Source organism: Hetaerina americana, unplaced genomic scaffold (genome assembly GCF_022747635.1).
Source record: "Hetaerina americana unplaced genomic scaffold, ioHetAmer1.1.p SCAF_4, whole genome shotgun sequence".
Lineage (NCBI taxonomy): Eukaryota > Metazoa > Arthropoda > Insecta > Odonata > Calopterygidae > Hetaerina > Hetaerina americana.
This window is the reverse complement of record NW_027286985.1, coordinates 55352225-55376019: the sequence shown is the minus strand read 5'-3', so window position 1 is coordinate 55376019 and position 23795 is coordinate 55352225. Positions and strand designations below refer to the sequence as shown.

Below are 23795 nucleotides of genomic sequence, written 5' to 3'. Positions count from 1 at the left end.
TAGAGTCTTGAAGTCCAGAGTCTAGAGTTACTTGAAGAAGGCCTCGGAGAGGGCCGACAGCTTAGACAATTTACAACGTGAGTGCCCTTTTAAGTGTTACTATTTTATTTGTGTTCTATTGTGCCGTTCCAACATTATACTGCTCGTGTGAGGGAATCCATAACCGGCACAGAGAAAGGAACTGGCCCCCCTACCCTGATGTGTGAATTTCTCACGCCGTCGGGCTTAGTACTGGGTGAACTCTACCATCACCTACAAACCGACTTTCGGGTTGATTACTGTATTTATATATATATATATATATATATATATATATATATATATATATATATATATATATATATATGTATGTATTCTCTGATGACGACGGTCGTGCCGTTGAAACGTCAAAACTACATATGTGAGTGTCCTTTCTTTGTGTTTCTATGTTTTAATATATATATATAATATATATTTAATATATATATAATATGAGGACTACAAGACGACAAGGACGATAAGTTTGATATTCCACGCAGCTAAAGTTGTTCTCAGGATCATAAACAAAAGGATAGAGAGTAGGGCAAATGATTACTTCGGGGATGATCAGTTTGGGTTTAGGAAGGGGAGAGGTACGCGAGATGCCATTGCAGTAATGAGATTATTAATCGAGAGGAATATAGAATACAACCAGGAGGTATTTGCCTGTTTCGTAGATTTCGAAAAAACTTTTGATAGAGTGAACTGGGAAAAACTAATGAGTATATTGCAGAAAATAGGAATAGATTGGAGAGAAAGGAGACTAATCCGCAACCTGTACATTTCTCAGACTGCTCAGGTGAGGGTGGGGAACTGGGAGTCAAGAATGGGCAGTGTTAGGAAGAGGTGGAAGGCAGCGTTGCCCATTATCACCGTTGCTTTTCAACCTGCATGCAGAGGAAATGATTAAAGAGGTATGGGAAGAATTGAAGGTAGGAATGAAGGTGGGCGGGGAAGTCGTACAATCAGTTAGGTTTGCTGATGACCAAGCTTTAGTTTGTCAGTCAGCCAAGGGGCTGCAAGCATTGCTTAGTGAATTGGAAATTCAGTGCAACAGGTATGGGATGAGAATCAATATTAATAAAACAAAGGTTATGCGATTGTCTAGAAAGAAAAAGGCTAAGCTTAACATTAAAATAGGAGGGCGAAAACTAGAGCAGGTAGAACAGTTTACGTATCTCGGTAGTTTTTTGCACCAACAGGGTCAAAGTAGTAGGGACGTAAGGAGAAGAATTGCGCTAGGCAAAGAGGCTTTCACAAGGAGGAGGGAGTTGATGACCGGGACGTTGAGTAAGGACATTAGGGAAAGACTCGTAAAAACTTTGATATGGAGCGTAGCTATGTACGGCGTGGAAACGTGGTCATTGAAGCAGGAGGATATACGTAGACTGGAGGCTTTTGAAATGTGGGTGTGGAGAAGAATGGAGAAGGTGAAATTGACAGAGAAGAAAACAAACGAGGAAGTACTTGGTATGGTTGGAGAAGAGAGGGGTTTGCTGGGAGCAATCCTATGGAGGCAGGAAAAGTGGCTGAAGGGGGTATTGACCGGCAGCGGGATGTTGAAGACTGTAATTGAGGGGAGAATGTTGGGCAAAAGATGAAAGGGAAGGAACAGGATAGGGATGTTGGACGGGATGAAGGGAGGAAGAAAGTACTCAGAGCTGAAGAGGGACCTGATGTAAAGTAGGATGTTGCGTTTTGCTAGGGGCCACAAATTATTTAATTAGTAACTACGTCCATCCAAAAACCTACCTTAACCGGTAGATTATCTAATAATAATAATATATAATATATTTAATAAATAATATTATATATATAAACATACACATTCAATAAATACAATCCAATATAAATATACACATACACATTCAAACATGAAAACCCGCCATATGGTGAACGAATATTCATTCACATAGAAATAGATATAAGGAAAAGGGATAGGAACACATATAAAGGGGGAACACAGGAGAGGTGGGAAAGGCGGAATGGAGCAGATCACAAATTTAAAAATATTTGTACACTTAAATCTTTCGGGGTAGGGGTTTATGCAACCAAAGGCCCCGATTCAGGCCAGGAGATGGCGTTAGCGAGCTGTTTCACCCACCAAAGGAGAAATAGACAACACACAAGAGAAAAGGACAGTAGGAAAGGAATCATAAAACCTCATAAAGGATTGGAACAGTGGGTTTCGTGGCACGCATAGCCACAAGAAGGGGACGAGCCACATTGGCCAAATACATATTCAAACACGAAAACCCGCCATATGACGAACAAATATTCCTCCAGATGGAAATAGACATAAGGAAATGGGATAGGAACACACATAAAGGACTAACATTAGAGAGATTGGGAAGAAAAAGGAAAGGACCCGATCAAGGAAATATTTTTGCTCGTACGATTTGCTCGATTCTGCCCTCCTCCCCTGTCCTGTGTGTCTTTTATGTATTCCTATCCCTTTCCCTTATATCTATAACCATGTGAATGACTATATACATATTTATATGATATACATAACGTATACATATATTTTTATATACAATTATTTATTTAATTTTGTAATTTAACATATACACACATATATTTCTGTATTACTTCATTTCTTTAATTTTTCATTGTCTAATTATTTTCCTGCTGCCTTTATCCTAATTTAAATTAAAGTTCAATGTTTGTATATTCGACCTTACTTCCCTGGGGGGAAGAATATTTGACGAATATAGCAAGGAAATGTCCAGAAAATGAAACCGACCAGCAACTAGAACGTTTCCTGTGTGGTCACATTTAATTTGAAAGTAATATTCCCAACGGAAATTAATGAAAACAGTCAATAGAAACTTAAAAAGGTGAGGAGAAAAAATTATCAGGCACATTTTTTAGAAAAAGTGAATCCTCGGTGTCCGGTGTAAATGAATAATGCTGAATGTATAGAGGGTACGCTAACGCCCACCAAATTTGGCGAATGGAAAAAGTTGGTCTAAGTCTAAGTTTTTTATTAAATAGTACTACAAGCTGTAATAAATTGACTATTTAAATGATAACTCTACTGGAGTTTCGGTTTTTCTACGAAAAACGCTAGAAGCTGCTTGGAAGAGAGATTTCGAGAAAGTGATCCACAATGAAAGAGAGAGGTTAAAACTTTGATTATCCACAGCATGGAATTAGACTTCTGGGTAATTTAAATAAAATGTTTTGACTGAAGTATCGCATTTTTCATTACATTCTTTATAATACGTGGTCATTCTTTGAGATAACTTCCTTCATAAATTAGCACCGTATGGGATTATCTACCAACGAAACAGTTGTAATTAAGTCAAGCTCACGAAAGCGTTTCTTATTTTCAGGAACCGCAATCGTAAATCTAGCTGACAGGTGGCATGTGCGTTTAATTAGGGGTGCATGCTCATTTTATATTTTAATGATACCTACTTATTCGATGAAAGGCGAAAGCCGCTCTGTCACAATAAACACCGCGTACATCCTTGGACATAGCCTTTTTCGAATTTCCGCGAGCTTTCGCACAGTGGTGAAAGAGGTAAATAGGAGGTTTGGACAGCTGCTAAGGTTTTAAATATTGTGAACCATGTATGGCAGTTATGTGCAACCTTCTATCAAGTGGTCCAGAAATGAGATATTTACCAGCCTCCGGGCTGCATTAGGGAAACCTTAAGTAGTACTTTCTTGTCAGAAATTACTTCATGTTCAAATCCCGGCGGTGTTGAATATTTTTCAGATGTATCTCGATCCCTACTTGAGGTGCTTTGTGGAGGGCACCCTGAGTGAGTACGCCGTCCGTCGGATGGGACGTTAAGCTGCGGACCCCTTGGCGCCTTACGTATAGAGTAGGCTAATGCCAACGCCGGGTTTCTCTCCACCCTTCATCCTTTCCCGACCATCCCCTATGGCGCAAATGACCTCAGCTGTCGGTCGCCTCCCCTAAATACTACTACTACTACTACAATTACTTCGTACGTTTTCACTTTTATTGTTACACTATTTAATTATTATTATTAGTAATATTCTAGATAAGAGTAGCTTTTTCATGGACGCTGGGATTAAACACTGCCATGCTCCCAAGCCTAAACCAACTTGACAGAAAATATATTCAGATTCCACAACAAATATTACACCAAAGCTTAGTCTTTAGCTCTGCATACTTCCTATCTCCTTTAATTTAATCCAAAATGCCTATTTTTCCCTTCCTTCTACCTCGATTTCTCAGCATTTTCCCCTCTATTTCCAGCATCCCATTGCCTCTTAATTCGTCTCATTTCCGGCATCCACTCGTCCTGGCTCTCCTAAATTAAATTTCTCCTAAAAACCTTTTCTCTTTCTCTAGGATGACCTACATTATTCGATGCATTAAGTAACTAGGAAAAGTTTCCAGTTAAATGTAAGTGTAAAATTATTGGTCAAGAACAAAAATTTTATATTTCAAGAATTGCTGGATTAAAAAAACCAACATCAGCATACCAAGGTTGTTCACCACTGAGTTAAAGAGAAAACTTAGGGGGATGACGTCGTTGAAAGTGGATGAAGAGAGGAAAACTGATAAGAATATGGAAGAATATTTAAGTGAGAAGAGTTATTTACAAAAGAGTTCAGTCTCGTGGTCTGACTATAGCGCCTGTGGAAGTGGGATACCTCGCCAGGGAGAGCGTCGCGTCGGGGCAGTCGGCATCTTTTTTTTTCAATGGAGTGAGATTGCGTCGTCGAGTCGCCGCCACGGCTCTTGGGTTACGGTGCCAAGACCGCTCGCTCAGCTCTCAGAGAGCCTTGCGAAGAATTCCTGCGCGATCATTATCCACGGGTCTTGAAAATAAGAAGAGGCGAGAGAGGTGGAGGTAGAGGGAGGAACACGCCGTTTCCTCCCTACGGCTGCTGCCCGATTACCCGTTCACTTTCCCTTTTGCGGGGGGCGAGTTCAGTTTTATGGAGTTCAGTCATCTGCCTTGAGGTATGAGGAACGGAGTTGTGGCGGAGCAAGGGGGTGGAAGGAGGCTCTCGGCTCTGCTCTAGGTGGGATTCGTGCAAAGGGGGAATAATGGTAGGGAGGGAATGAGAGAGAAAGGTGAGACCGGAGTGGAGTGAGCTCGGAGCGGATGTGTAACGCTGAATAGACTCCGACGGCCCATCTGTCCGTCTCCAAACGTCTCTCTAAATTCATCATTTTGGATCTACACGGCTGATCATCCTGAACAAATATAGCCAGCATTATTTGGCCAGGAAATGAATTTATTTTGTAGCAATACATGTTCGACTATATCCCAAAGACTCGTTTAAAAGTCGCGGAGATTTTAGCGAGGGAATGTATCTTTCTCCTAGCCACCATGTGATTTCCTAGAAAGATTTGTATCCAAAAAATCACAATTATATTATAAATGGCATTTTTAGGGGTTTCGCATTGGTTTGATCCTGGGATACTTCAGTGAGCAGCAAAACGCCGGGCTTAATAGGTTACCAAGCCACCTTCATCGAGAAACCCACATCAAAAAATAAAATATAACGGGTGCTTTTTACGGTGAAGGAAAGCTATTCGGTCCACCCACCGTCCCTCCCGTTCCCTATTGCCTTGGACGAGTAATGGCTGCTGGTTTGTCGTCTCCCTCCCGAGATTTGCTCCATGGTTCAAGGAGGAAGTGACACCGCGCAGGGAGCTTGCGACGCCTGATTAGCGAAGGGCTCGGGCCTCATCGACTCCGCTTTGGCGATTAAGCGTGTGCAGGGGATGCAATTATTGGACCGTGGGCAGTGTTGCGATTAAACTGCCACGAGGTTTCAAATAAAGCTCACATGAAGGTGTAATTATGTGGTACATGACAAATATACCCCGTCGGCCCCCACGACTACTTTTCAATGCGGGTGATCGGGGAAGTGGAAAGTGGCGATTAAATGGTAGGTATGCATGCACCGTGCGAATTGATTCATTAATACTATTCCTAGGACAAGAAAAAATTACGATTTTTTTCTTCCTACAATCAAGCTTACGGAATGCATGCAAATTGCGGGGTAAAAGCCATTCAGGTCGCAGTTTTATGGGCCTCAATGGGTTACGCTGACACTTTTCGGTTATGTCAGCGTTGCCTTTATCCTCCATTATTATTTAACCACATATTCTACTCGAAATTTCTTCAAACTTTCGACTCGTTATTCAAGCTGAATTAAAGTCCAATCTTCAACGTTGTGACTTTAAATCTGCTCATAAAATTTTTAAAACATTCAATGCAATTTTAAAATGCCGAGCTACAAGCCAAGTTTGACTTTTTAGATCCATAAATATGCCCAACATAGTAATTACAATCCTTAAGTAAAATCAAAATGAGACAAAGAATATTGTTTTTATTCACTCCAGAAAGTTGTCAAAATCCCAAGATAAAATATTTACGGTAGAATACTCGTATTTTTATTCCTCTGGTAGGTGCACAGTAAATTTTTCCGTAAAGAAAGTCGACTTTTCTCGATTTAAAGAAGAAACCAGTTCACAAATTATAATTAGAACATCCAGAAGAATTATTGGCATATAAGCTACTCTTTAAAAAAAATTCCATCATTTTTTCTCATCATACAGATTTGGAATTTCTTTAATAAATAAGAAAATATTGTTTATAAAATAATATAATGAAATTTCGTGAAAGACGATTAGATACCCAAAAACTAGGGCATCTTAAATGTGGCAAAGCTTGGACTCCCGCCCAACGTCTTCTGAAATCCACGTATTTCGTAAAAGATGCATTTCTGTTATTACGTGGCCGTTTGGTTTTGAACCGCGAGGACAGAGAGGGGTAACGTTGTATCTGCTGCAATGCCCATAGATCTCCAACAACACGTCCCACGACCTCCACCGCATCGATTTCGCAGAGGTGTTGGAAGTGTGTCGTTGAGTCGTTGAGGGGATGACGAAGGCGGGGGGTGAAGTGGGCCGTTTCGTGGAACCCGTTCGCTGGCTCCAAATGTTGTTGCGCTGGTCAAACGGTGGCGAATAAATCCCTCCCCCCCCCTCAATGCTCCCATAACGTTCCATCCCACATGCATAACACCTTAAAAACTTTCACCCGATCGTATTTTTTTATCTCCCTCCGGTCGCCCTGTGCTCAACAACAACCCCTTCTCTATTTTCCTCCTATTCCCAACACTTAGCCCTGCCCTCCGTGCCCCGCAATCTATTCCGAGCCATCTTACCGTCCCCTTTCTTATCGACTCTGCCTCCCCCTATCTCTCTCAGTTTCTCCCTCTCTCCCTCAGGCACGACAGCACTCCATCTATCTATCCAAGTGAGTCCGAAACCTTGTTCTCTCTCCCAGCAACATCTCGATGCAATTGCCCACCCAGATTGGTCGCAGTTTAAAATGAAAGAATTGTGAAATTTACCTCGGTTTAGGAGATTTCCCGAAGCACTCCCGGCTGCGGTGACTTAATTTTCAGCCGAAGTTTCCTTCGAACTCCTCCCCTCCTTTCATTCGGAAGATGGTTGAAAAATGGCTCACGAAGGCCCTCCTAGCCATATAAAAAGCAGTACACAACTGCCAACTCTTTCATAAGAGTAAAATAAGGCTGCCCAGAACTTTTAAAAATTGGGCGAGTGCGATGCATACGACTGCGTGTACACGTCCACCAAGTAAGCCTCACTCTCTTTGGGTTTGGCCATTGGCCAGCGGTCTATTCTATGAAATGGTCGATGTTATTTTGGCCATAATCATGAATCTTTAGCCCCATTGTACTATGGTAAAGGAGGGATGATGACAACATGGTTAGAGAAAACGAGTACAGAATGGACATATTTAAGATGCCATTATTCTCACGAATAGTAAGGGATCAGGACACTAGGTGACCATGTTAGTGAAAAAAAGTATTCATTGTTTTTTCATTATAAGTAGCAAAGTATGTTGTCATTATATTACCCAAAGCCAATTTGTTGTCCTTGTCACTAACAGCTCGTCTATTATGTGTAGAGAACCACATCACACTTAGATACTGTAGTGCACGTACCTGTTAATATAAATATCTAAATTACTTGAACAATTGTACGTATTTAATGTGACTAAACTTCAAGAAAACCTTAATTTTTTACGCCGAGTATTTTATCAACCTTTGCCGCACACACTCTCGGCGGCTTGCAGGGGGTACCAATTAAATGTAGTAACAACTCTTAAAATTGCCTGAAAACCAGAGTAACGAAACAAACTTCCTGCATCCGTTTAAAAATATAAAGACGCAAACAACCACATATATACAGTTAGGTTCTAAGACAATTCGCCTGTTAATTACAGTTTCCAAGTCGATTCATCACCACAATGAGCGGCTTTGGAGGGAAGTTTCATGAAAATAACCTACTTTCTACTCTTCGTAAACAAAAGGTGCTCACACACAACTTGAGATGCATTCAAACAACAGTGGCTACAGCGGTAGGCATGCATCTCCTCAAGTAATTTCTCCTCTATAATAGGCGATCTTAATTTCGACTTCTGACGAGCCTGGGAGAGGATGGAATAAAAAAACTTCAACTTACAGATACTCCTAACCTAAGACGACCAAGTCGGACAGTTGGTTTTCCGTACCCACCTCTCATTCGGGCAGACTGGTGACCTGCACTTGCAGTGTTTTCTTTTTTGGGGCAGCGCAATTTCAATCCAATGGCCTGATATTATCGATGCACTGACTTCACGTCGCAAGGGACGATATATCATTCTGGATCGTACGTAGCATCGGGGGCGTAGCCTGAGATCTGACAGAATGTTTGAAAGGTGTTTATTGTGGTGATGCCCGCTTTCAGGATAGCCACACGAGGAGATTGGGGTATTTCCATCTTTCGCCACCCCACCCCCCCGCGGGAAATTCGCCCGCATGCCATTCACATCTCGTTAGCCTTAGGGTTTGGTTCAATTTGACCGTACGTTACAATGTGTCGATATTAATCCCTCCTCCATTCCTCGCCTCGCCATGAGAACGTAACCACCACCCGGTGTGCCGATAACGATTCCGGGGAACGAAGCTTGATTTGCTGATTCAGTATATTCTCATGATCCACGATACTTTTAAATGCCGAGGGTCGATATTTAATGAATTATTGTGTACTACGTTCGCATCGTTTTTTCGCCGCAGTATACTCCGCGGCTGCTTTGCATCGAACTCAATCGATAAGGCATGTACGCTTTACATCGGAATAGCACAATAAGTCCTTTTCTTCGAATATGGCCAAATATAGATTCGGATGCCACGCTAAATTTTTTACAATTTCATCAAAAAGGGGTCACTCCGAGCCCCGTCTCTCATTTGAATCCAGTACGTTACACATCGTGCCATGCATAGGTATTCCTTAGACCTTACACTAACCTACCAATCAGATTATACTAGACGAAAGTATTCCATACTATACACCATTCACAAGTCGCTCCAATCACGTTGGTTATTACAAAGTACCAAAAATGGGAATGATTTTCATTAAGAGGAGGTAGGGAAGATGAATAAAGCGCATTAAAATCGACAATGGGATGTTGAAGACTGTGATGTAGGGGACAATGTTAGGCAAACGAGTACGGGGCAGAAATTGGCTGGACGGAATGAAGGGAGGAAGGAAGTATACGGATATGAAGAGGGGCTTATTGTGGTATGAATATTAGGTTGTGTTCTGCTAGGAGAGGAAAGGAAATTGTTCCTTTACCGTTTGATAAATCCATCAAAAACCTACTTTAACCGGTAGAATACCGAATATAATAATATCAATGGGCTGATTAAGTAATTTATCTCGGTGTGATCTTTGGTTAGAGAGAAACCTCAAGCTAAAATCTAATCTCGTCGATTGAGCGGTGTACTCAGATTCCAGCCTCCCGAGACTGGAGTCTACATGCTTAGGAATGCATTATATTTATTTAAAGAAGCTGTCACCAATGGCTGTAGATCATTACGACACTTTTTATTTTTCATCTTTGATTAGTAAATTCTATTGACAATCATTACGCAGGTGAAGAGCACGTTGACAGTTTATGCTCAACCATACTGTCCTCTGTGTAAAATTAACCTATACTTCAGAGTCAAAAACTGGGTCAAACGTGTATTATTTCGTAGTGTAACCTGCGGTCAACTAGCAATAATTCCCATCAATCTAGTAAAATACCAAGACAGGCGTACATTTTTATTCATATAATAAATTCCACTGATGTAAGAGGAATCCTTAAGGTGCCTCAGGAGTGCCATATTTTGGGAGGATTTACAGGGAAAGCTTATTCCGAGATGGTAGCTTTTAATTAGCATTTCATAGTCCACATAAACTTTCTCTGCTCCAAGTTGCAAGAATACCCAAAGGCACAACAAACCGTCTCAGCTTAATTACCGGGAAAGTCGGTATCTGAGTGCTCGGGTTCCATCCGATGAAGTTTTTGAAACGCGGAGAACGAATGCCCAGAGGGTAAATATGCTTTCACATTAACTAATTTCTTTTCACGAAGTAGGGTATCAAAGGTGGATAACATCGGCACACATTTCAGGACAAACCACCGAAAACTATGACTCAAGGTGCAAATTTGATAGATGAAGAAATTTACTTCAAGAGATGAAACAAAAATGCAAAGTACTTAAGTCAGTGAAACTAAGAAATTATATAACAGGAAAAACTTGAAATCCTCAAAACCCAGTTATAAACGACACCCAACACGTTTACGATTGATGCTCAATCATATTCTAACGAGAGGCAATATGGCAGTATTTACTGAAACTAAAAAGGTCGACCGCCTACGGAATTTATACAAAAAAGTAGGCATTCTTTTTGACGTTAACGTGTATTTTAAATGTCTTTTTCTCACTCTTGGGGATTGTCGATTAACAATCGCTCAAAGATGGAAATGATAATAATAATTTTAAAATTTCACTTCACAGTATTAGAGAATGAACAATCCCTCGGAGCATAGCTAAATATTATCGAGGTGTTATTTCACACCATTGCAGGAAGACTGTTTTTCATGCAAAGTCTCCTAGCCAGGCCCTTGGCATACTACCTTGATCAAAAATTTCCCCGAATTTATTCAGAAAATTAAAAATACAAGTTTATTCATCTAAATCTATATTGTCCCCTTCAAAGTAATCCCCATCGACTGCAACACACTTATGCCAGCGCTTGATCCAATCCTCGAAACATTTTTTATATTCGGTTTTCGGTATGTCCATCAGTGCTTCCTGCGATTTTTCCATTACTTCCTCTCGGCTGCTAAAACGCGTTCCCCGTAATGGTTTTTTAACTCGATTGAACAGAAAGAAGTCACAGGGAGCCAAATCAGGTGAATTCGGTGGCTGTTGGATGGTATTTGTTGCATTTTTCGTCAAAAAATTACGAATAATGATAGCACTGTGCGACGGTGCGTTATCATGGTGCAAAATCCACGAGTTTTCTGCCCACATTTCTGGTCTCTTTCGGCGAATTGCTTCACGCAAACGTCTCATAACGCCCAAATAATACTCTTTGTTTACTGTCTGGCCTTCTGGCAAAAATTCATGATGCACTACACCGTTGTAATCCATGAAAACCGTCAGCATTGCCTTCTTTTTTGACTGAAAACGACGTGGTTTTTTTGGTCTCGGCTCATTTGGTGAACGCCATTCACTTGCCTGATGTCTGGATTGCGTGTCGTACTCATAAACCCACGTCTCGTCTCCGGTAATGATCCTTTTGATGAATGTGGGATCGGATTCAGCCTCGCAAATCATGTCTTTTGCGACGTCAACACGGTCTCTTTTTTGCATGAAATTGAGGTCTTTTGGAACCAACTTTGCTGCTACACGACGGAAACCCAAATCATTAACCACAATGTCTTGGGCGGATCCATAGGCAATGTTCAAGTCCTCCGCTATTTCTCTGATGGTTAATTTGCGGTTATTGACCAACATTTCTTTTACTTTATCAATTTTTTCACCGACTTTCGATGTCGATGGTCTGCCACTGCGTTCATCATCTTCGATTGACTCACGACCACTTCTGAACCGCTCGTGCCACTGGTAAACGACCGTTTTTTTTAGAGAATCGTTGCCGAAACACTCTTCCAACATTTCCAACGTCCGTGCGCCACTAAATCCGTTTTTTACGCAAAATTTAATACAAGTTCGTTGTTGCAAATTTAAATCCATTTCTGAAATTGTAAAAAATCGCCAACACACACAGAGATAGATGTACTCTTGGCTACGTAACTTTTGCAAATGTCAAGTTATGACACTAAGATTTAAAGGGAATATCAACAACAGATGTAACAAAAAAAACAGAACTCAAATCGGAACGATGGGAGCCCCACACGGTGGTTATTCCGGGAACTTTTTGATCAAGGTAGTATATTGAACACAAGTGTGAGTATAGAGCGATCTGATTCGCACATAATTGAAACAAACTTACACTTTTATCGCTAATTCGTACAATAACAACTATGGCGTATAAGTACATTTACACAAATATCCGCTAGGGCGTATTGGGATTTGTTAAGGCACCAATTTATATATATATATATGTATATATATATATATATATATATATATGTATATATGATTTCGTCGAAGTAACGCGGAAGTGTTGAATAAAAAACTTAGACAGCAACAAACAATATATGAACACATAAAAAGAACTCTCACACGTTATTTCTTAATAATTCGACGGATTTTAGCTCCGTCTTCCTCAGACGAAACAGATATATATACTACCTTGATCAAAAAGTTCCCGGAATAACCACCGTGTGGCGCTCCCATCGTTCCGATTTGAGTTCTGTTTTTTTTGTTACATCTGTTGTTGATATTCCCTTTAAATCTTAGTGTCATAACTTGACATTTGCAAAAGTTACGTAGCCAAGAGTACATCTATCTCTGTGTGTGTTGGCGATTTTTTACAATTGCAGAAATGGATTTAAATTTGCAACAACGAACTTGTATTAAATTTTGCGTAAAAAACGGATTTAGTGGCGCACGGACGTTGGAAATGCTGGAAAAGTGTTTCGGCAACGATTCTCTAAAAAAAACGGTCGTTTACCAGTGGCACGAGCGGTTCAGAAGTGGTCGTGAGTCATTCGAAGATGATGAACGCAGTGGCAGACCATCGACATCGAAAGTCGGTGAAAAAATTGATAAAGTAAAAGAAATGTTGGTCAATAACCGCAAATTAACCATCAGAGAAATAGCGGAGGACTTGAACATTGCCTATGGATCCGCCCAAGACATTGTGGTTAATGATTTGGATTTCCGTCGTGTAGTAGCAAAGTTGGTGCCAAAAGACCTCAATTTCATGCAAAAAAGAGACCGTGTTGACGTCGCAAAAGACATGATTTGCGAGGCTGAATCCGATCCCACATTCATCAAAAGGATCATTACTGGAGACGAGACGTGGGTTTATGAGTACGACACGCAATCCAGACATCAGGCAAGTGAATGGCGTTCACCAAATGAGCCGAGACCAAAAAAACCACGTCGTTTTCAGTCAAAAAAGAAGGCAATGCTGACGGTTTTCATGGATTACAACGGTGTAGTGCATCATGAATTTTTGCCAGAAGGCCAGACAGTAAACAAAGAGTATTATTTGGGCGTTATGAGACGTTTGCGTGAAGCAATTCGCCGAAAGAGACCAGAAATGTGGGCAGAAAACTCGTGGATTTTGCACCATGATAACGCACCGTCGCACAGTGCTATCATTATTCGTAATTTTTTGACGAAAAATGCAACAAATACCATCCAACAGCCACCGAATTCACCTGATTTGGCTCCCTGTGACTTCTTTCTGTTCAATCGAGTTAAAAAACCATTACGGGGAACGCGTTTTAGCAGCCGAGAGGAAGTAATGGAAAAATCGCAGGAAGCACTGATGGACATACCGAAAACCGAATATAAAAAATGTTTCGAGGATTGGATCAAGCGCTGGCATAAGTGTGTTGCAGTCGATGGGGATTACTTTGAAGGGGACAATATAGATTTAGATGAATAAACTTGTATTTTTAATTTTCTGAATAAATTCCGGGAAATTTTTGATCAAGGTAGTATATATATATATATATATATATATATATATATATATATATATATACTACCTTGATCAAAAATATACTACCTTGAATATATATATATATATATATATATATATATATATATATATATATATATATATATATATATATATATATATATATATATATATATATATATATAAAATATGCATGGGTGTGGGCGTCGCTTATGCATAAATATTTTCTCATACTATACAAGTACGTACATTTTCATAGACAACCGCCTGCCTACGAGTTACAGTAATGGGTGTTTGGGTAAAGTTTTAAATTATTCTTCTTGAATTTAGAAAGTAAGACTGTTTCTATCTTTGTTATGAATATGTGAAAATATATGAAAGAGAAGAAGTATTTGAATCTGTCCGTACTGGTATTTATCTATCATTTTAACATGTTTTTCCAAACTGCCAATGTAATCTGTGCCCATAATAATCCCATCCGTGCCATTATCAGATTCGGCGGTTCTGTACCACTCTAATAGTCTTAAAGTTCAGCTTTAGATGCTGGCGGATTGAAAACTACAGCGAACGACGGTTCAAATTTAAGTGGGCTCTAAAGAGAAGCAAGAAGAAGACGGAGGACAATGAGACTCAGCGAAAATATCGTCGCTGTCGGCAACCAGAACTCTGGATACGAGTTCTGCACAGTTCCAAAGCCTGAGACGGGTAAAGAGTCGTGGACACCGCGAGGCGGTTATGTGCAATGCGTCAGTCAGTCACTTGGGGAAGGAATTGATTTTTTTCGGATCAAGGACCAAGGGGGAATGAGTGCGGAAGACCGGCGGCTAGACCACGAGGCATGACGCGGGTGGAAAAATGAGGGTTTGAGGAAGGGGGGGCAGGGGAAATGGCGGGCGAGCGGGGAGGAAAGAGAGCCGGCTGCTGCTGTCAAAACCCACCCCGTCGTCAAACCCTCCCCTCCTTTCTCCTCCCACCGGCAACACCACTCTCTCTTTCCCTATCGCTCCCCTCCATCCCTCTTTGCCTCACCTCCCTCTCTCTCCCCACCCTTCATTCCCGCACTCACACACACACACGCACGCACACATCATCAACATCCACTTTCTCCTACCCCATCTATTTTTTTCCTCCTCTTCCTCTACTTCTATTTTTACTTTTCTCTTTTTTTTTAATTTTTCGAATGAATTCCCTTACCTCGCCCGTGGTCGGGGTCCGAGCTCTATCATGACATCGGCCCAGCGTCCTCTGGAGGAGTCCCGGGTTCGAGAGGCGTCCGGTTCGATTTAACACCCACCTCGTGCCACCTCCACCTTTCCCGGAGAGGTCGGTGTCATCTCTCCCTTCTTCTCCCCTATCCCCACGAGGTCTTGGAGGGGGGAAGGAGGAAGTAAAACCATTCAAGATGAGAGAGGGCAGAAGGAGTAAAAGCACAAGGACACACGAGGACGAAACAATAATGCGAATAATTTTTCAAAAATTGAAAATAAACAAACGAATGCACTGGGCGGTATAGGAAGCACGAAGAGGGTAGGTGGAGCTTTTTGAAGAACTGATTTAAAAAAAAACACACGGCAGAAGAATCGATGACTCACTCCGGCGACAGGCACTTGAAATTTTCACTCGACGCTTCTTTGAAGGGAAAACGCTCTGCTCTGCGGTGGCTGTGAGAGGCACTTGTGGAATCCCACAAAAGAATCCACCCTCGGAATTCCACTTTTTTTCCAGTACATCCGGGGAGAAGTGTGGACAGGTAAGTTCAGGGACGTGCGTATCTTATATCCCGCGAGGGGGGTTATCAGATCTGGCTCGAAATATTTTCGAGGGGAGAGAGGAATCACATTTGACCGCCTGAATAGTCAAATCGGCTGGTCGTCGTCGTAGGTAGGAAGTGAAATCCGGGAGATTCTCCGCCTCGACCGACGATTCTCTCCCTCACACACACACACACGGGAACACTCACAAAACACACGATCACTTGCACCAGAATCACACGAGAGGAGGAAGGATCACTCCACTGGTCGTGATTGTCGGTCAAATCCTCGAACCATTATGCCCTGAATGCCTCGAACCCTATGCTCGAACCTCGCTATGTCCTGAAAAATCGGAAACAATATCCTCCGCATCCGACCCTCTTCGACACCTCCAAAACGTGGGCCACCTTAGGGATTGCCCCAAAAAAGGAGGAGGACCCGATTCCGCCTTCGAGGGCGACTCTGACAGTATTTCTTTATTGCCCTTACCTATCACGTTTGATGTTCGAGGCCGATCCCGAATACCTCTAAGCAAGCAGATCAATGGACGCGGCACATTCGCCCCCGTCCCCCACCTGCCTCACTCATGTGCGGTGAGCCAACCCACCTCTCCCTGTCCTCCCGCCGGGGTCGCTTGCCGTCTCTTCGTGGGTCGCCGTCGTCGCAAGCGCGGCCCGCGACAAAACGCTCCTCTCGCTTCGCTGTCGCCCAGGAAGAGACGAGTCGTGGCGGGTGTTATTCCCCCCGCGTTCAGACATCCCTCTCGGGCCGAGAAACACTGGCCAACTCCCAGAGACGCCGGCAAAACGCTCTCTGCTCCGTATTGTGTCCGCGTTGAGCGTGTGTCTGTGTATGTGTGGGCGCGAGAGAGAGATAGCGAGTGAGAGAGAGAGAGGAGCAACAACCCCTCTCTCTTTCTCTCTCTCCTCCTCCACCTTTCTCTCGACCCCCTTCTCCCACCCCACTCTCCCAAGCGAATGCGGGACATTCCCCTCCTAAGAATGCGCCCTCACCCCTTCCTCCCCTCGACGTTCTCACCCCTTTCTCTCTCTCTCTCCCGTCCCACTCTCAACCCCCTTACTCTCTCTCCCCTCTCACTCTCTTTCCACCTCCACGGCGGGTTGGCTATGGAGGGGTGGTTGCTGGGAGAGAGTGAGTGGTGTGCCATCGGGAGCTCTCGTGAGGTTTCGGGGGTGGGTGAGGAGGAGGGGCGAGAGTCCGGGGGAGAATGAGGGGGGGAGGGTTACGGAGGGGGGAAAGCAAGGAGGGAGATGTCCGTCCGTCCATAAGGGGAAACCGTACATCTACATAAAATACCTCTCGAGTGTTTTTTCTGAAGTGCTTTTTTTTCATCCTCTGTTACCCGAAGTGGAAATGAGTGTAACGGTAACGGTGCCTTCCCAAACTTGTGAGGTAAAAAAATGGGTAAGGCGTAGGAGAGGAGGGAAATTAGATCAAATGAGGGCGATCGATGGCGTGTAGTTGAAGTACTTCAAGAAAGAGGATTGATAAGAAATTTTTGGGACCTTTCCACACTAATTTTCTTCGCTATGTTGATTCACGATCAAAGCAAGAAAATTACAACTTCATAACGTTCATTTGAGGCAGCTGGTCCAAAAAGTGTCCTCCTGTTTATATCATTCCGTTCAAATGACACCACATTGTGATACAGGAATATAATGAATTCTCGCTTATCTAGCTAATGATCTATTCGAAACGTAAAAAACATCATATCGTAATTCACATAGTAACCCTGAAATAAGTTAAGCCACGCTATGCGTGAGAAGCTGCTTTCATCTAGTCTCAGCAAATGGGGATACATAGTTCATGAACTCAGGAGAAGGTTTTGTGACGTAATCGTGATGTCAAATTTTATACACCTCTACCCAATTTTACAGGGTTGAATGAAACCTTTTTTTATAATCAGACTTTACTGGAATAACTATGGTTAGCACTGAGACAAGTTTTTACTAAGAGTTTCTTATTAGGCCCTCTTGTGGTATCCATAAATTAATTTTTACTTTGATCGAAAAGATTTGCTCATCGAGAGAACATCAAGAGCTCTAAAAATTCTTTTAACCCTGGAAAGTAATACTTATTTTCCGCGATTAAGATTTTCCACTTTCTTTCGGTCTCTCGATAAAGAAGGAGAAATGCGCATATACTGTTTAACAAAACGAGATCACTGCATATTTCTCTTTTTATGAATGGTATTCACACCAGAATGCATTTTAATAAACTTTCTCTTAGAATAAGGAAGACGATATCCGCAGAGGAAGTTTAAGAAGCCCTTTAAATTCAATGTTTTTGTTGCTTTATTTCTAGTGGAATTTAAAAAATTCAAGTAAACATACATTAGGTATGACAACGGAAAATGCAATTTAGCAAACTTTACTGCTCAACACCGCCTTGAATCTAAATTATTTCTTCGTTTTTGCAGTAACCGTCGGTTTCTTGTTCCTGTGTCATACACAGACACAGGCTTATTATAATTATTATAGGCTTCCATTCTGCGTTTGAAAAGAACCTGCGTTTACTAATAGGTTGAAAGATAAATATTATTAAAGAAAAAGAGAAAGTATCATTTTAAAAATTCCTGTTATCATAATGAAAAAAAGAAGAGTCGGGACCGCATTGTTAGAGCATATAATTTACAGCAAGCATGCTGGACCGTTAAAAGAAATTTCAAATTGATTGCACTCTCCCCAATCCGATTTAAATAAATCAAATTATGCGTTCCAAAGTTGTGCGTCGTTTTCAATTGGAAACATCCATGAAAGCGTGCAGTGTAGTTTTAAAATCTTCACTTAATCAACAGTAAAATCGCTTTTTTCATTTTAAAAACGAATAAAACATTTTCACGGCTGTTGAGCTTATCAAAAAATGCTTGTGCTCAGGTTTTAGACGAAACAATCAATTGATGAAACCAGCCGTGTTAAAAAAAAACTCATCTTATGTTGAAAAAATAAATTTCGCCTGACTATTAGTGAAACTGGAAAGCGAGCTTAAACATTCAATGAGAGAGCAAACCAGATTAAGCAAGGCTTTGAGGATGGTACACGTCGAAAAAGTTTGCTTCCGGCACCGAATTAATCACAAGGAACCCACACAACAAGGGTAGGCCACCCAAATAAAAAAGAGAAACAGACTTCGATATTGATTCATATTCCTCGCACAACTCGTGATAGAAACATAACTTGGGCAAACAAAACTTTTCCAAAAAGTTTGCTTTCACGTATTCATAACACGCGTTCTAAATCTGAAGTAATCATTGCATATTTGATCATTGAACGGTTTGCATAAAAGTTTCCAAAAGCATTATACGTGGAAGTAACCTCGGATCATCTTCAATTACCACATGATTTCTGGCAAATTATGAATTATAATTGCCTTAGCCAAAAATAGTTACCTCTTATGAAATAATAATTATATTACAGCACCCAATAATATTTTTCCCTCAGTAGTGAATATATACACCGTCGTTTTCATGCAATCACCTGGTCTTTATTTCATTGCCTACAAAATTTGCACTGAAGTAAATGGCTGGCTGCTTGAAGATGTTCTGGGCGTCGCAGGGCGGTTATTTTTCATTATCAATTGCAACTTAGCAGTCTCGTTAGCTCTGATTTGATTTCATCACAACAACTAGACCAGAACATTTCCTCATACCTAACACCGCACTCACCATACAAATACGACTCAACCGTCAATCTCAGGCACGAAATCTGTTGTCTAAAACATGATTTTTAAATGAAAGGAAACGAACTGAATGCTCTAAGTCCAAATTTCCAATACATTCAAGAATATGCAGAATATTTTAGAGAAATAATTCCTTCATGTTCAGGGCATTATCAATGTCCACTGCGGTTTCTTGTCGATTGCACCGTCTAAGAAGAGAAAGAAGGCTGTGATATTCTCATATATCCCTCTTTCCCGCCCACGCTTGAAGACTTGTCCCCTATTGCTCCATAAATCATTGGAATGCGCATCACTGGCACCGTCATCTGCCGTCCGCGAGAGTTTCTTAGAACTGAAACGCTGCCCTATTGCAACGCTCTGTAGTTGGATGTCGCGCGATGTTATTTGCATAAACACGTATTCATGCGTGCGCCCGCATGGAGGCACGCTCACTTCGGGATGAGTACGTGAGCTGTTCTTCTCTTTTTTAATTCCCGAGGATTGGATGTGTCTGTGGTAGATTGAGTAAATAGCTCACCACGCTGAGGTCAGGGTTCAAATCCCGACATGGTTGCATTTTTCATTGGCATTCCGATTACAATTTGGATTTCAGATGAAGATTACTCCCAAAGCATTTTTTTTATTTACCTTTCGAACTGAGCATTAATATTTAGACCCCCTAATAGTTTTCCGAATGGAATGACATGATACTATCACATGATAAGAGCCTTCTATCAACAATTCCTCACCCCCTTTACCTCGAACCCAGTTACTTTACCTCAAATCCCAGTTACCTCGAACGCAATACTCAATTCTTTTAGGTTATCTACATAAACCCGATTTACTTTCTAGATAAACGCTTATTGCAAGGTAAGAATTAGTTCTGACTGAGAGGAATAAGCGCATTCATGATTACTCGTATTCAATGCCTGGCAGCAGTAATGCAAAACATCACCACACTGAAAACTATTAATATTTTTGAATAAACATGCATGGCGAATGAACGAAAACTTATTTTCCCATTTACTTTTGTCTTGAACACTCATGTTACCGAACCATCGTGTCTCAAAATATATTCAATGAGATCTCATATGAGGACAGTTTTTCCATCATTATGCCCATTCCTGTATTGGCAGATTTTTTTCTTCTCTCACTCCTCGCAGTATTTGGTAGTTTTTCGATTCGTTCACGTTTTTTTCATCAAAGCTGCTTACTGCATAATTGCAAAAGTACTTAACTGCTGCAATGAACTCAACCCTCTTTTTGATATATCCGTAACTTAATGCCTTTATTTCAATCTCTTTAACTACGAGGGTCATCCGGAAAGTAGTACCCGTTCGTGAAATAAAGACACAAAAGTAAATATTAACAAACATAAAAAATTTTATTTGAAAGAGGATACTTTAAACTACTTCTCAACATAATCTCCAAGCAAATTAAGGCATTTGTCATAACGTGTGACAAGTTTCTGTATTCCTGCTGCATAGTCCTTCGCCGCCAGCTCATTGAGATACGCGAGGGACCCATCTTGCACAAATTTTTGCATAATGCAGATGGTGTTTAACAATTTCATGAACAATTGTTCGAGAAACATTGGGAAAATGCTCACAGATGTCATCAATTGTGACGCGCCGATCGTTCCTCACGAATTCGTCAACTGAGCTCACCAGTTGGTCTGTAATGACAGACGGTCTCCCCGAACGCTCATCGTCGTGTGTGTTCCCCCTCCCCATGTTGAAGTTGCGACACCACCGCCGAACAGACGACTCGTCCATTACATTGTCTCCATACACCTCCTTTAATTGGCGATGAATATCACATGGGCGAACGTTTCTTGCATTGAGGAATTTAATCACTGCCCTCACTTCACAACTGGCGGCGTTCTCAATTTTTTTAAACATTGTAAACAATCACAGAAACAACACAGGCAATGCTAGCGTCACGCAACTTGGCTCAGAGAAGGCAGACAAGCCACTGAAGCTATCTGACCTCGTCCAGCGGCTACTCGCGTCGTCAGCACTTCATGCGGCACGAACGGGTACTACTTTCCGGATGACCCTCGTATGTCTATTCGAGTACTTTCACATTTTTAAGGCCCATACAAATATTCCTTCCATCACTTCAGTTTATATCCATCTTCGATTAGAATTCCATCGTTGTTTTAAGTGCTCGTACGTCTCGCGTTTGTACTCCTGAAGTTTTTCTCATACTTTTGTGTAGCAGGCACTTTCTCGCATAAATATTGCCTTCCGTACTCTCTAAACTTCCTTACCTTCTGTTTTATTTCGCTTCTTATGTTTTTATTGTAAATTCGTCCGCCTTTACCTTCAGCTTTCTGATATTTTCTTCCTTCTACAATCATTTAAATTGCAAAAACCGTGATCAAAAGTTCCCCACGATGGCTCCCCTTCCACCCTCAGCTTGGTTCCCGGATTATAGTAGTCCTCTTTGCATATTTTTTAATCTTTCCTCACTGATCCCGCATGAACATATCCCCGTTTCTCTAATGAGTACATTTTCCTGGTCTCCGGGGCATTGACCAGTTTAACTCTACCGCATTACCTGCCGCCAGTGGGAATAATTTGACAAATGAAAATGGTGGAAGTCTTTCACATTCTATGCAAGTTTTACTCTCAATGTATAACATAGTTGAGTATTTATTCCTTTCATATTTTATTCTTTATCTCCGTAAATGGGTACGAAAGATTCTTTTTAAGGCATATATATGGGATAGGTATAGACCAAAATCAAAATGCTAAGTAAAGAGTTTGACGGAGTGATACCGAAGTTATAATATTCTAGTAAACCTGATGGCTGGAACATGCAGAAAATAAATGTAGCAAAATATTTGTAAATGCTGAACTCAATTAAAAGGAAAATATTTTCAAAAATTTTCCGTGGGGAGTTCGAGGGAATATCTTTTTCGAATACACGAAGCAGCAACGCCAGAGCTGTTCAGGATTTAGCGGAAAGTTTCTTGTCTCCCAATGTTTTGGCACTTACTGAACCATTTCTGGGTCCAAATATATTTGAAATGCAAATGGAATTGCGCTTCCTCTATAATCCTTACTTTATGAGGAACATGTACTTACTCTTTACTTGTCTCTTCAAGTACAAAATTGCACGAGTACTTATTTTATGCATATCTATACAGTCATTTACTGAGAAGAGAGTTCAACATTCGGTATCTGATATTTCCCTTTCCCCTCGACAAATCAGGAGGAGGATATTCCATTCGTCATTGAAGCTGACTATTTGCCTCCCACCATGAAAGCAAACAGTTTCCGCAAAATCAACATGGCTTTTAATGTTATTTTCCGCTGATGCATCTCTAGGGGCGCATATGATTTCAGTTTTCGGCCCCCAAACTCAATACTGTACTCTGTACTCTATTGTACTGTACTCGGGCGTTTACTCGCCCGATAGCGATCGGGGGAGGACGAGACGAGGAAACGAGGGGGGGGGGGGCAGTTCTCCCGCGTGTCTCTGCCCAAGGAAGGTAAAGGAAACGCCGAGGGCAAGCTGGTCAATAATTGATACCAAGTCACAAAAGGCATGTGAGAGGCGTAGGCGATAGAGTAGGGAATGAGAGGGAGAGAGTTGGGTTTTTTGGGGGGTAGGGGCGGTTCCTGCTTGTGATGGGAGCAGGAGAGTAAGAAGGCGAGGAAGAAGTGATGTGCATGAGTCCCAGATTTCACCGCCGTTGCCCGCGGGAATGGCAGGATTTTGTAGGGAGGGAGGAAAGGGATGGGGGGTTTCTTTCGGTGGGGGAGAGTTGAAAAGGGAAGGGAATCGGGGTGAAGTCTTGGAGGAGGAGGGAGGAGAGATGAGTGAGGCGGTGGCTGGGAGGGAATTGAGTTCGCAGAAAAGAGCAGGTTGGGGAAGTATGTATTGATTGATAAGGGAATTGTAGTCTGTGTGACTCTCAAAATAAATGAGAGATCGACAAAGGAATTCTATATGTATTGAACTTTAAAGCTGGTTCCACGCAGTGAAGTAATTTGCGAGTAATTATGCACATAACAACTTGCTCCTGGACCGACAGAAGTTTCTTTAATCGATTTTGGATACCTACCAATGACTACGCGCAGAAAATCGAGCATATTCTAATTTGATGCGAATAATGATGTGTGGCATATACTATAGCTTTCGTGTCTGGATGAGTACTCAACACGAATAACTTTTTAAATTCAAAATTATCCACGAAATTATTCGTCTTTTGATTGAGTCACGAGATGTACTTTTTATCGTAAATACCTAGAATGAGGGCGGATACCTTATGGTATACTACATTAAATATTCTCCGTCTGTATATTATTTCCCAGTTAAATTCCATGTAAAATAAAATGCTGGATAACGCTGATTATTTACTATTTATT

The 23795-nt window shown here is 41.4% G+C and overlaps 1 protein-coding gene across 3 annotated transcripts in view; it reads right to left on the bottom strand.

Moving 5' to 3' along the window:
• Positions 1 to 16094, bottom strand: part of LOC139691988 (dual oxidase maturation factor 1-like) — a 350529-nt gene extending 334435 nt beyond the window's left edge. For all 3 annotated transcript variants that reach the window (XM_071589978.1, XM_071589980.1, XM_071589979.1), the window contains exon 1: positions 15182 to 16094. The gene's annotated coding sequence lies outside the window, so the exon portion shown is untranslated. The remainder of the gene's footprint in view (positions 1 to 15181) is intronic.
• Positions 16095 to 23795: the final 7701 nt, after the last annotated feature.